Below are 11,747 nucleotides of genomic sequence, written 5' to 3'. Positions count from 1 at the left end.
TTTTAAAATTCCATTTTTTTAGCCTCGATTTACGAGTAATTAAGCCCCATTTTCGTGAAATTTTCTTAGATTGTACAAGTATATCATTTTCCTTGATAATTGGGGTTTATAAATGATAGTTCATTATTAATTGTTCAGGCACTCAAGAGGATCTCCAAGAGGATCTCACGGGAGACGCCTAATCAATCGCTTGTACTTGCTACTTGAATCACTCGGTGAGTGTCAAGTGTACGATTACTTGATACATGCTTAACTCTTATAAATGATTGGAGATTTTGAAAATGGAGTTGAGTGTGTACTTTACCGCACTCGTTCTCATTTGAAATGAATGGAATGAAATGTATTCAATGAAATGAATGATTGAATGATATTAAATGATTGAATGAAATGAAATGGTATGCTATGGCTGCATACGTCGCTGGAGTGAATCTCCTCGACTCACAAATGAACATGGGGGACGCCCAAATCTCACTGGCTAACCTTGGATTCGAGCCGGCATGGGCTTGGTCGGGCTCCTTTGTGAACCATGAGAAGATATAAGTTTGACCTATTGAGAGGTCTTGCTTGGCATACTCGAGCAGTATTGCCTCAAACAAACGACAGGCGGGCCCGATACAAGGGTATGTAAGGTGAAAGGGGACATGATAAGTGAAGTTCTACGGACTAAACCTACCCGGTTGACGGAGTGTTAACTAGTAGAGGTTCATGATCGTGCAAGTGGAAATAGCTCCTAAGAGCTCCTATATCCTTGAATTGTTTCTGTTTACTTTTCTCGCTCGAATTGTTAATTATTGCAATATCATTGTTCTACTTGTAAATAGGGATTGTTACTTGAACAACGTGCTTGCATGTATGTTCTTGGCCTCACGAGTGTTTTGCTCACCCTGTAGATTTGTTTTCCTTAACAGGAAAGGATCTGGAATGGACCTCGGAGAAACCCTTTCGAATGTACTTTTGTATTAGGGTTTTTCAATATGCTTGGCTAGACTCTGGATTATTGTATATTTTGAGAACTTGATGTAAGGATTGGATACTTGACGTATTTTGGAACTCGTGACGTAAGTTTGAATGTTATTTATGAGAATGACCTCCCTTTCTTACTTATATCATCGTGATGGCTGGTATTTCATTAAGCTTGAACGGGAATTGTTTTGAGTCCTGGCGAGAGTTGGGCAGGCGTCCCGCAGATACCCTTTGGTTCGCCTTAGGGAGAAGTGGGGGCGTCACAGTTGGTATCAGAGCATTAGGCTAGAGATCTATATGGGTGACATATTAGAAACTCTACCTTTAAGATTTGAGATAGGATGACTAAGTCAAACCTTAAGTGATATTTGGGCGAACTAGTGACTAAGTTAGGCATGCCCTAGGTGACATCCGAGCGAGCTAGTGATTAAGTTTCTAACCCGAAAAATGTGATTGTTTTGCAGGGATGGAAAATGGAAACGGAGCCCCAACAGCTAATGGGAATGGCCATGCGAATAGTCATGTTGAGCCTCCTAGGCTTATTTAGTACCAAGCTCTTGGTAGAGGGGCTCGCGTGCGTTACTCACTTGCCAATAGGTATCCCCGATGTTCGTGTAAGTTGACCTTCGCCTACCCGAACCACCTCATGCTAGCTTTGGACGACGAGCGTCGTCAGTTGGTGAACACTAACTTAGATTTACAGGCGGAGGTAGACGAGTTGAGGTAGATGGTTAGTGCTCAGGGAGAAAGAATTACGGAGCTTGAGGAGGTTCTGGAGGGCGAGGTGGCTACTACTGCGGTTACTCGTGAGGAGCTCCAGAGGACTAGGGCTCGACTCACTAGGTTAGGTGAAGAGATCCGTGATCGGGTTTCCAGGATCCTAACTGATGCCACTGAGATGATAGATGGGGTGATGGATATTGTCCAGAGTCCAGATCAGGAGGAGGATCCTGAGGAGGAGATTCCGCCTGGTAATCCTACTGTGGACTAGGTCCCTAATGATTGACTCTTTTGACCCTTTTGATTGGTGTAGCTAGGATTAGCAGGGTTGATGCTAAGTACTGAGGCCATTGTATTTTGAATGACTGTTTGGTCTACTTTTGAGGCACTTGCTTTTACTTTAGTCTTTTGTGACTAAAAGTACTCTTGTGGCACTTACGTGCTATATTTTTGTGATCTCCCCCATGACTTGCTAATTGTATAAACTTGAAATGTTAGTGAATGTAAATTATTGTTATTTCCAATGTTTCTTGATTGGTTCTCGTTTTTGACTTTTTCTCGCATAATTGATTTGTTTCTTGCACTAGGCACGCCTAAGATAATGGAAGGACTAAGAAGTGGTCGAGACCGTGGGTGAGGGACTAGACAGGCCCAATCTCATGGGGATGACCAGGGATCGGCAACTGGACCGACCCAGGGACAGAAAAATGTAGAGGAAAATCAAGTGGCTACTGCCATTAATAGGATGACTGATATCCTAGAACATTTAGCGGAAAGACAAGGTCCTGGACCGCTTAACCAAACTGGGGGACAGGATAGAGGAGAGGATAGAGCTCTAGAGAGGTTCTTGAAATTTAACCCGCCTAAGTTTATTGGCGAACCCGATCCTGAGGTAGCGGAGAATTGGTTGGAGAGAATGACCAACATATTCGTCGCTCTAGACTATACTGAGGATAGGCGAGTGAATTTTGCTGCTTTCCAATTTGAGGGAGTGGCTCGTGCTTGGTGGGATGTGGTAAGGGGAAAGTGGGAGAGAGCCCAAACCCCTTGGACTTGGGAGAATTTCACGAGAGAGTTTAATGAGAAATTCCTTCCGCCTTTGATCCAAAAAAAGAGGGAGGATGAATTCATCAAGTTGAAACAAGGGACCCTTAGTGTAGCGGAATATGAAGGGAAGTTCACTAAGCTTTCCAAGTATTCCCCTGAATTGGTAACTAATGAGCGAAAACGGATAAGACGGTTTGTACAGGGATTTAATGTGGAAATCCATGAGGGCTTAGCCGCAACCCAAATCTCTACTTTTACTGAGACTCTAGAGAAAGCACAAAGGGTTGAGAGTGCCAGGATGCAAGTTAAGGACTTTCACAATAGGAAGAGAAACTTTTCCAGTCACACTTCTGGACAAGCTAGTAAAAGTGCATAGCCTTCCAAAATTGGAAGAGGAATGGGAGGAACAAGAATTGCAGGAGCTTCTAAGGGAGCTTTATCCAGAGGAGGTCGTGGTGGGCCGGTTCAAGTTAGGGGAGCGCCTTCTAGTGGATCGGTAGTAACCCCTCAAGTTACTTGTGGGTACTGTGGTAAACCCAACCACTCTGAGAATGACTGCTAGAGGAAGTCGGGAAAATGTCTGTTTTGTGGGAGTGCCGAACACCAACTCGCAGGTTGTCCAAAGGCACCAAACCCTCAGAGGCCAGAAAAGTCAACCTCTAAGCAGACTAGTGCTGGAGGGAGCCGACCTACCCGGTTGACGGAGTGTCAACTAGTAGAGGTTTGTGATCGTGCAAGTGGAAAATAGCTCCTGAGAGCTCCTATTTCCTTGAATTGTTTCTGTTTACTTTTCTCGCTCTAATTGTTAATTATTGCAATATTATTGTTCCACTTGTAAATAGGGATTGTTACTTGAACAACGTGCCTGCATGTGTGTTCTTGGCCTCACGAGCGTTTTGCTCACCCTGTAGATTTGTTTTCCTTAACAGGAAAGGATTTGGAATGGATCTCGGAGAAACCCCTTTCGAATGTACTTTTGTATTAGGGTTTTTCAATATGCTTGGCTAGACTCTGGATTATTTTATATTTTGAGAACTTGATGTATGGATTGGATACTTGACGTATTTTGGAACTCGTGATATAAGTTTGAATGTTATTTATGGGAATGACCTCCCTTTCTTACTTATATCATCATGATGGTTGGTATTTCATTAAACTTGAACGGGAATTATCTTGAGCCCTGGTGAGAACTGGGAAGGCGTCCCGTGGATACCCTTTGGTTCGCCTTAGGGAGAAGTGGGGGCGTCACAGTGATTCGCGGATGCCTGGCTATGGACGCTAGGGAATTCCCATCTCTTAGATTAGCACCTTGTTAGGTGGTAGGGCTTTGTCTTCTCTCAACACCTATTGTATTTGCCTCTTGTTGTCTTGGAATAAATAAAAGAATTGTTTAAAAAAAAATTAAAACTACAATTGATGCAACTGCAGGTGCAACATTAATGGGTAAATCACTCGAGAAAGCCCAAATTTGATTGAAGAGATGGTGGCCAATAACTATCAATGGGTAAATGAGAGAGGTAATCCGAGAAGGCAAGTAGGTATGTTGGAAATGGATATCCTTAGCATATTGAGTGCCCAAATGAACAGTATGGCTAACTTGCTTAGTAAACAAGCTGGAGTTGGTACTAGTTCGTCGTCCAATGTAAGTGTTGCTTATTGTGCTACATGTGGAGGGAATCATGAAATTAATGAATATGTTGATTTTGAACAAGTGCAATTAGTCAATAATTACAATTATCATCAAAAAACAATCCTTACTCAATCACACTTAATTTGGGGTGGAGAAATCATCCAAATTTTGGATGGAAAGATTTAAATAATCAACAAAGGCTTACAAATCCACCTGACTTCCAACCAAGGCAACCAATTGGGGAGACTAAGTTGGCTTGGGAAGTGGCAATTAAGAGACTAGCTAATGCACCTAATGATAAGATTGATAAATTAGCTAGTGCAACTACTCAAATATTTGAAAGAATTGAGGGGGAGAATGGACCAACTTAAAAGCATGTATAGAAATATAGAGGTCCAAAGGCAGCAAATTGCCAATTCTATTAATAATAGGAATCAAGGGAAGTTACCTAGGAGGTGAATCTAAGGGAGCATGTTAAATCCATTACTGTTCATAGTGGTAGGCAATTAGAAAATCCGTTGGTGCTAGAAAAGGAGAAGAAAAATGAGAGTAAGGAAAAAGAAATTGAAAGTAAGGAAAAGGAAGTAAGTGCGGGGGAGAATAGCATGGAAAAGCAATGTGGAAAATTTTGTAAACATTTTTAAGCAATTGCTTATTAATATTCCTTTTGCTGATGCTATTTTATAGATTCCTTCATATGCAAAGTTTTTCAAGGAGATAATGACTCGCAAGAAAAAATTGAAGGATTACGAAACTATGGCCCTGACTGAGGGGTATAGTGCGATTATTCAAAACCAATTATTGCCAAAGTTGAAAGATCTGAGGAGTTTTTCCATACCATACACTATTGGTAATATTGAATTTTCTAAATATTTGTGTGACCTTGGTGTAAGTGTATCCTTAATTCCTTTGACAGTGGCTAGGCAATTAGCCTTGCAAGAGTTTAAACATATTAATATTACTTTGCAGTTAGCTGATAGATCTATTAGATATCCATTGACTGTGTTAGAAAATGTATTAATTAAAGTACAAAAATTTATCATTTTTGTGGATTTTGTTGTATTAGATATGGAAGAAGACATGCCTATGCCTATTATTCTTGATAGACCATTTTTAGTAACTACAAGTACTATTATTGATGTGAAAAATGGCAAGTTTAAATTTCAAGTAGGACAAGAGGAAGTGGAGTTTAACTTGAATGAAATGAAAAAATTCCTTTCTTTTACCGATCATGCTTATTCCATTGCACTATTGATAAACTAACCCAAAAGTTGAACCGAGTTAACATTAACTTCGACCCGTTAGAGCTTTGTTTGATGAGTTTAGGGTTGTAAGAGAGAGGTTGTGAAGAAATGGCCAAGTATTTGAATTTTTAAGCACCGTATAAAAGAGACAATGTTTATGAGAGTCTTGGTCAAGGAAAAGGGCTACCACCACCTTCAGAGATAGAAGTTCCAAAGTCAGAGCTCAAACCACTTTCAAACCATCTAAGGCATGAATTTCTTAGAGATAATGAAACTTTACCCATGATTGTTAGTGCTTACTTAGATATGGAGTAATGTGAGAAGCTATTACGAGTATTGAAGAAGCACAAAAGAGAAATCGGATGGACTATCTCGAATTCAAGGGCATTAGCCTTCTATATGCATGCATTACATTCTTTTGGAGGATAATTGCAAACTAGTGGTTCAAGTACAAGGCAAAATCCTAATATAAAAGAAATGGTAAGAAATGAAATTCTCAAGTGGCTTAGCACAGGCATAATCTTTCCTATCTCTAATAGTGTATGGATTAGCCCTATTCATGTTGTCCTAAAGAAATGTGGAACTACTATTGTCAAGGGGAAAAAGGATGAAATGATACCATCTATACTCAGCGTAGGGTGGAGAGTGTATATAGATTATAGGAAATCAAATGCGGTTACTAGAAAAGATCACTTTTCTTTACCCGTTCTTGATCAATTATTGGAGCGTATAACTGGTTATGAATTTTATTATTTTCTTAATAGCTTTTCAGGTTATAATTAAATAGTTATAACTCCAAAAGATCAAGAGAATATGACTTTTACATGCACTTATGGCACCTTTGTTTTTAGAAGGATGCCATTTGACCTTTGCAACGCTCTCAGTACTTTCCAACGTTGCATGATGGCCATATTTTCTGATTATATTGAGAAAATCATGGATATTTTTTGGATGCTTTTTCGGTATTTGGTTACTCCTTTGATAATTGTCTCCATAATTTGGACTTGATTTTGCAGAAATGTGAAGAAACAAACCTAGTTCTCAATTGGGAGAAATGCCACTTCATGGTTAGGGAAGGTAGTTTGTTGGGGCATAAGATCTCTTCAAAAGGGAGATAGACAAGGCTAAAGTTGAAATTATTGGGAAAATGCCACCTCTAAGCATCGTCAAAGGGATCCGACACATTCTCGGACTTTTGGATTTTTATAGATGTTTTATTAAAGACTTTTCCAAAATAGCTAAACCCTTGTGTGATTTACTATGCAAAGATACTCATTTTTGCAACAATAATGATTGCTTACTTGCTTTTAATAGGTTGAAGAAAGAATTGACTTCTGCTCCTATTATTGCTTCACCAAATTGGTCCTTACAATTCGAATTGATGTGCGATGTAAGTGATTTTGTGGTAGGAATAGTTTTAGGATAAAGGATGGAATAAGGGTTGCATGTGATATATTACACAAGCAAATTGCTAAATGAAATTAAACTTAACTATGCAACTATGGAGAAAGAGCTATTGGCGGTGATATTTGTTTTAGATAAATTTAAATCTTATTTAATAGGGTCTAAAGTTATTATTTATATGGGCCATTTGGCTCCTAGGTATTTGTAGCATAAGAAAGATGCTAAACTTCGTTTAATCCGATGGATTTTCTTATTGCAAGAATTTGATGTAGAAATTAAAAATAAAAAGGGATCGGAGAATCATGTGGTGAATCATCTTTCGCGACTTGAGTGTATTCCTTCCAAAGATCAAGCTCCAATTAAAGAGGATTTTCAGGATGAAAATGTCTTAGAACTTGTCAAATTACCATGGTATGCAGATTTTGCAAATTATTTGCTAAGTGGAGTTATACAAAAGGGTTTAAATCATCATCAAAGAAAGAAATTCTTACATGATGATAAAGCTATTTTTGGGAAGAACCATTGCTATATAGACATTGTGCCAATGGTATGATTCATAGATGTATTCTCAAAAAAGAGGTATGTAGTATTTTATACCATTATCATAACCTTGAAACGGGTGTTCATTTTTTAGTACTTCAAGGTCCATAGCTAAGGTTTGGCAATCAAAATTTTATTGGCCAACTATGTACCGTTATGCTAAGGAGTATGTTAGAAGTTGTGACACTTGGCAAAGAACTGGAAATATTTTTAGGAAAAATGAAATGTCTCTTATTACTTTCTTAGAAGTAGAATTATATGATATGTGGGGTATGAAATTTATGGGACCATTTCGTAGTTCTTTTAATAATAAGTACATTTTAGTAGCCATGGATTATATTTCTAAATGGGTGGAGGTAATTGCTTCACTTACCAATGATACTAAGGTTGTACTTAGATTTCTTTAAAAAAATTTTTTATAGTAAATTTAGCATACCAAAGGCAATAGTGAGTGATAACGTAAGCATTTCTATAACAAACAACTCAACTCTTTGTTACTTAAGTATGGTTGTATACATAAAACATCACTCCTATATCATTTTCAAGCAAATAGACAAGTAGAGTTAGCGAATCGAGAGATCAAGCTCATTTTGGAAGAGACGGTAAACAAGTTAAGGAAAGACTGGGCAAGGAAGCTTGATGATGCTCTTTGGGCGTACCAAACTGCATTTAAGATACCCTTGGAAATGTCACCACATCATTTAATTTATGGAAAAACTTGTTATTTACCTGTAGAGATTGAACATAAGGCATATTGGGCTATTAACATGGATTTTAATCTTGCAGGTGGTAAAAAATTACTTCAGTTGAGTGAATTGGAAGAGCATCATTTAAGTACTTACGAGAATGCCAAGATGTATAAGAAAAAAAATCAAATTTTGGCATGATAAACATATTAAAGCAATTTGAGGTGGGATAAAAGGTACTGTTGTACAATTCTCGCCTTAGGTTATTTCTGGGAAAGCTCAAGTCATGGTGGTGGGCACTATTTGTGGTTACTCAAGTTTTTCCCTATGGAGTTGTGGAAATTATGAATGAGAAGAAGGAAACATTCAAAATTAATAGACAACTGTTGAACCCTATTTGGCAGGTGAAGTGATCCCTAAAGGAGTAAATTTCTCTTTAGGCAATCCTTCAATTAATTGAAAAACTTAGAAAGAGAAGTCGAACTTAATGACTTTAAACAAAGCACTTGTTTGGAGGCAATCCAATACTTTTGTATATTTGATATGATTTGAACTTTATTTTGCTTGTTTTTGTAGGTTTACTATATAAAGGGAAGCAAAGGATGATGGCAAGTTTAGATTTCTTCTTGAAGAGGAGAAAAGGGAAGTTGAAGTTCAAATGTGCATCCTTTAGTCTTTCACATGTATTTTCTTGATTATGAATGCTTTCTTTGCATGCAAATATGCTTTTGTAGTTTAAAGTGAGTTTTGGGGTGCAAGTAAGCTTTTGTCAAAGATTTGTGAATATAGCTTGTTGGTGTGACGGCCCCACCTCCCCCTGGGCGTACCCTAGGGTTTAGCGGACCGCCTGCCCAACTCTCGCCAGGACTCACTCACTCGCATCAATTAAAATAAGGTGCAATCTCAATAATAAACGAAATAACGGTTCCCAAGTTTGGAACATACGAATACATTCATTTCTATCTCAATCATCCATACCGTCCCAAATACATGAAAAGAGTTACGTTCTCAGTACATCCAACCCTAATCAAGCGACTAGTGCGAGTACAATTACAAAATTCAAAACAACTAGACTACGCTAGTCTGTACACGTCTCACGCCTCGCTCGTACCCCTGTAAGGAAAACAAATGGTGTGGTATGAGCTAAAAGCCCAGTGAGGTTCCAAATAGCAAATTGACCATTATTTATAAGTACAAGTTTTCGATATAGCAAAGTAACGAGCATGAGGAGTTCATAAAAGTGAGCAATAACATTTCAAGTAGCAATCTCAAAATGAGCGAGTGTAAAAGTTTTCAGAATAAACAATAATCCAATAAGCAATAATCATTCCAAAGTATAAGGATACGGAAGACTCTCAGGAGCCAACTTCCCATTTCATCATCAGGAGCTTGATCACGTAATAGTTGACACTCCGTCAACTTTCAAGTAAAGGAACCACTCTAGTGGAGCACCACTTACACTACTCTCCGTCCACCATTCACCCCCTACTGGGCCCAAAATTCTCAATAAACACGGGTGGTAATACTCGAGTATACCGATTAGTCGAGGAGATATCACTCCACTCGACAAACAAGAGACCCAGGATTCATTACCCAATCGACCAAGCCCTTACCGGCTCGACTCGAGTAACTTGCCGCAGGGTTTCTGGAATTCCAGGAAGTGCGCACATCATAAACAAGTATATCAATTCAATTTCAACAATAAACAAGTATATATCAAATAAGGGCAAGTGCGATAAAGTACACTCTTGCCCGATCAAGCCAATCATATATCATTTAATCATATTGATCAAGTATTGGAAACAAGCGTCCAGTTCAATCAGGTATTTGGAAGCACTCACCAAAATGAAGTGCCCTTAGCAATCACGTCTGGGTTATACTCCGGGTTCGGAGTCCAAATCTGTGATAAAACTTTGTTTCAGAACTTTAAAAATCAACTAAGGTTCGAAACGTAGACGTTTCGTTCAATAAGAATCAAGACATGGAAATTCACTTGGAGAATATTCGTGAAACACTCGCTCGCTTTTCAAACTATATAACTTTGTAACATTTATACTTGAAGATGCCATTTGAGTCGAAAGTACAAGGAAAACATACTCCGAGCAGTCATTATTTTATTTCTCAAGGGTACAAGTTCGGCCAAGTCCTTACTTATATACCTTGGTAAAAGAAGAAGCAAATATCCTAAATAGTTCAAGTAGTAATCACTCTTAATCCTTTCTCAAGTTGCAAGTACATTTCTCTAGTTCTCGAGCGTAAATTTGGGCAGCACACCCTTTGTATTTTCCTATTTCCAGCCATTTATGGCTTCATTATTTTCCTCATTCAAACCCAAAGGTACACACACAACAATCTAATTTCAATAGTCGTTCAATAGGCTCAAGACAATACAAGAACAAAATCAAGCTAACAACAAGTGCGGAAATGAAGTTTAACAAGAGACAGATTTGATAGAGTTTTGTGTAACGGACACAACCGAAGCTGTGCTTATTGGATTGGAGTGTAACTTATATTGTTTCGAAGCTAAGACAAGGGCCTACAACTTTCATGAAGATCACTTAGTCAAATTTCCAGTGTAACCCAGTCAAATTCCCAATTCACAGAACCAACTTCCAACTAACCGGCTAGTTAACCGTACTACATTTAAATGGCCATATCTCAGGGTACCAAAGTCCGTTTAAGGCGTTATTGGAGGCGTTGAAAAGATAAGACAGAGTACTAAAACTTTTATGTTTTGGAAAATGGCTAAATCGGCACGGATCATAGTGAATAGACACGGTCAACTGGATGAACTGTCTAAAACGGATCACTGGATGCATCCTAGGGCAGTGAGGGTATTTTGATCTTTTCACAGGTTAGGTTGTTCTGATTGGGCTGAAATTTTGTATAAATCTATAAAATATCATTCTCTACAACTTTCATGTTTTGTGGCAAGCCTAATTCGGCCTCTAACATAGGGCACTAAAACCGGACAGAACTGAAGCATACAATTCCAGAAATCTGAAATTTTGGGATTTCAAGGGCAATCTCTTCATTTTCATGATTCAATCACTACCACAACCTCTTATACAAGCCTATATACATCATATACCACTCCTAAAACAAGTATAAGAAGGAAATCATTCACACCCTAGCTTACATACATCACCCCAAAATCATCACAACAATTTGTATAGCTACTAATCTAACCAAAACATGAGTTATATAACAACTTAAACAAAAATAAAAGAACCAAAGCCATGGGTCAGACCTTATACCTCAACAAAAGGCCTTGCAAGAGTAATACTTCACCTCCTCTTGAAATTTTTGGTTCCCTTAGCTTCCCAAGTTCACAACTCACAAGTTAATCGGTTTAGAATCTTGTTTCCTTCACTCAAATGGTGCAAATCAAGATGAAAGAAGGTTGTTTCTCTTGCTCTCTCTTTCTCTCTCTCTTGTCTCAGCCAAACCAGAAAAAAATGAGGAAGAATGAGCTAATTTGCAAGATAAGAAGGTAAGAAAATTAAGTTTAGT

The sequence above is a fragment of the Coffea arabica genome, chromosome 9e (assembly GCF_036785885.1).
Source record: "Coffea arabica cultivar ET-39 chromosome 9e, Coffea Arabica ET-39 HiFi, whole genome shotgun sequence".
Lineage (NCBI taxonomy): Eukaryota > Viridiplantae > Streptophyta > Magnoliopsida > Gentianales > Rubiaceae > Coffea > Coffea arabica.
Note: the sequence above shows the minus strand (reverse complement) of the source record.